This window comes from Brassica oleracea, chromosome C3 (genome assembly GCF_000695525.1).
Source record: "Brassica oleracea var. oleracea cultivar TO1000 chromosome C3, BOL, whole genome shotgun sequence".
Classification (NCBI taxonomy): domain Eukaryota; kingdom Viridiplantae; phylum Streptophyta; class Magnoliopsida; order Brassicales; family Brassicaceae; genus Brassica; species Brassica oleracea.
The window spans coordinates 36074572-36078716 of NC_027750.1; positions in this window are offsets into that span (position 1 = coordinate 36074572).

Consider the following 4145-nt stretch of genomic DNA (forward strand, 5'->3'; position numbering starts at 1 on the left):
TTAAACATCTATCTTAAAATGTAAAATATAGATATTAAGTAAATAGAAAGTATAAGAAAAAAATACACAACTTAAAAACAATGGAAAAGTATATTAATATTTAAACTTCTATCTTAAAATGTAAAATATAGATCTTACGCAAATAGAAAGTATAAGAAAATGAAATACAAAAATTTTAAAAAATAGAAAAAGTACATTAGTATTTAAACATCTACCTTAAAATGTAAATCTATCTTATCTATACTATATAAAAGTTGAGGCTATAAGCCATCGAGAGCGTCCACGTAGGATTTTAAACGATCAATCATATTATGACAAATGATTATTTTCATTTATTATTTTCAAAAATGTTAATCTTTCCAAAAATATTTATTTCTGAATAAAATGGAAATCAATATCAAATTAGTTAAGTTAACAAAAGTAGAAAATTAAAAATAAGTTAACTTAATATATAAAATATTTTTCAAATTTTAACATAAAAATATAAATACAAAATAATAATTAATTTAAAAATGCAAGACTTTCGAAATATAAAAGTTGAGGCTATAAGCCATCGAGAGCGTCCACGTAGGATTTTAAACGATCAATCATATTATGACAAATGATTATTTTCATTTATTATTTTCAAAAATGTTAATCTTTCCAAAAATATTTATTTCTGAATAAAATGGAAATCAATATCAAATTAGTTAAGTTAACAAAAGTAGAAAATTAAAAATAAGTTAACTTAATATATAAAATATTTTTCAAATTTTAACATAAAAATAGAAATACAAAATAATAATTAATTTAAAAATGCAAGACTTTCGAAAAAATATAAGTAAATAAATTTAACTCATGATTTTCAAATTTTAGGCTATATCCTAATGAAAATAATCACAAATAACATATACTATGTACAGGTTGAAGGTATAAATAATTAAAAATGTTCACATAATATTTTTAAAATACCAAAATATGTTAAATCATCATTTTATTTACTATATGAAAACAGAGGCTAAAAACCAATTGAGAATATACACTTAGAATTATAAGCAACCAATCAAAATACAAAAATCATAATTTTAGTTTACTATTGATTATTTGAATACAAAATGGAATTCAATATCAAAAAGAAAACAACTAAATAAATAATTAAAATTGAATTGACTCACATATATACTAAGTATTTGGAAATTTAACGTAAATCTATATTAAATACAAGTTTATGTGATGTTATAAAAAAAATTGAGGCTATAAGTACTGAAGGTGTCCACACATGATTTAAAAACAACCAATTTTATAATGACAAATCATTATTTTAATTTTCATTTTCAAAAAGGTCAACATTTTCAAAACAATTTTCATTTAAAGATAAAATAGAAACCAATATAAAAAAAAGTAAGTTAACAAAAGTAAAACATTATAAATAAATTCACTTAATATATATAATATTTTTCGAAATTTAACATTAAAATAAAATATAAAATAAGAATTAATTTTTAAACAAGGCCTTTAAACAGTTATAAGTAAATAAATGTAACTCATGATTTTCAAAGTTTAGGCTATATGCTATTCAAAATATTCACAAATAACATATACTATATATAAGTTGAGGATATAAATCATTGAGAATATTCACGTATTATTTTAAAACACAAAAATATGCTAAATCATCATTTTATTTGCTATATAAAATTTCGAGGCTATAAGTCATTAAGAGTATACACATAAGATTATAAACAACCAATCAAAAAATGAAAAATAATAATTATAGTTTATTATTTGTAAAATGTTAAATTTTCCAAAATTGATTATTTCAATACAAAATAGAATTTAACATCAAATAATACAAGCTAATAAATAATTCATTAAAATGGAATCGACTCATATATATATACAAAATATTTGGATTTAAAAAAAAAAAAGAAAAAGAATACACAATTTTTAAGATGCAAGAACACAAAATAAAATATACTCTTCAAAATAAAATTTCAAAAAAATACTTTCAAAATAAATTAGAAACCAATATCAAATGTATTTTTTTTAATAACATTCCAATCACATAATCACATAATCCTCATGAAAAAGAAATATAGGGTTTGAAGTGAATGAAAAATAACAACGAACAAAAACGAAAAACATCCAAGACAGAAAGTAAATCATACAAGCCGAAGAAAAAGTCCGATAGACAAAAAATGTATCACACCAAAAAATACCGGATATACTAGAGAATAATTCAAATATAAAAACAAGATTGGAAATTTACACTCGCTCTCTCTGAAATATGTTAAGTAAGAGAACAAATTGAGAGTCCCAAGCCACAATTTATTTATGAGTTTCATTATTTTTAATCAATCAAAAGAAATTAGCAAATTTAATTATCCATTAATTTTTTTAATATTAATCAACACTATTATCTTATGTTTTTTTAGTCAGTTAGAGTTAAAATCTTCATAGAAACTAACCAAATAAGCTATACTGAAATAAATCTAACATGATGTAATTTACAAGATTTTTAAAAATTACTTTTCTTAAAATAAACTACATGATAAATTATTATAATCATTAGTGTGATTCACCTCATATAATATATAAAATTTAAGATGCTCTCTGTTGAGTTATGTCGAAGAAAATATTTAGAGAACAATGTTTATAAGATAGATGAAAAATAAAGAGCCTAAGAAAGCATGTCAAATAAGTTATTTAAGATTTTAAATAAAATTTATAACGAAGACCAACAATAAATTAGCATGAAAGATAACATAAAAAATGATAGAAGGAATAATCGATATGAATTTATCAATATAAATATACTAAGTATTATAATCAACAAACTAAAACATACAAATTTGAACATTTAGAAAAAAATCTCAAGATTCAATAAATACGCTATCTAAGACTTTTGCTATCTTATCGTCAGCATTTGGCAACTAGAAAAACCAATTATCCAAATTATTTAATATTGTTCAAAGGATCTTAAAATTTTTCACCTAAACTCCAAAACAAACAAATATTATCTATTATAGCAAAAAATAAATTATAAATATTTTAATACATTATACGATCATGAAAGCTTAATTACAATACAAATAATTAATTAGATCAAGTAGTAGATAAATCCAATACTTTAGATTCTCAATATTATTAATTCAATAAATAAAATGTTACATAACATCTGCTAAATTCATTATATTTACTTTACTTTTTATATTATCTTACAAAGGCTATTTAATGTTAATTAAATTTTATCAAAATATTTATGTTGATTAAATTTTAAATATAAGTTTTATACCATCACATATGTATAACAATCACACATTAATTGTAAAGTTTTTTTCTGAATACAAAAAAAAATTAGATATTATACATATATTTTAATCGTTTATATTATTCAAATAAAATCTATGTAAAATTTATGATAAATATTATAATGTATTAACAGTTTACATGCATCAAGAAATTTATATAATATTTTAAATACAAATTAATAATTTTCAAAAATTATGAATATGCCTATATACATAATTATTACATTTATAAATACAAATAACTAAATAGTTAATAAGAGGGTATAGTTATAAATAGAAATAAATTATAAAATCAACAAATCATATTTCAGATAAGAAAATTATATAAAATAAATTAAATAATTAGTTTAAAATTTATTATAAAACTAATCTAAATTATTAATACAGACTCGCGCGTAGCGCGAATATAAAATCTAGTAATACTAATAAAAGAGACATTTTGAGGCTCCATAGAGCGTCCACATCAGCGAAAAAAATTATCCCGAAAGATGACACGTGGCATTATTACCAAAAATATAAAATAAATAATAAGTAAATTTGCAATATAAGAAAAAATATATAATAAGTGAATACACAATATAAGAAATAGAAACATTGCATTAAACAATAATAAGTAAATATACAATATAATGAAAAATAAATAATAAGTAAATATACAATATAATAAATAGAAATATTACATTAAACATCTATCATAATATTGGTATATGATATAAAAGGAAAAAAATTAGAATAAGTAAATATACAAGAAAGAATTGAAAAAACTAAATTAAACATCGATAAAATAATAACTAAATACAAAATATAAGAAATAGAAATATTATACTAAACATTATCGTATTATTAGAATAAGTA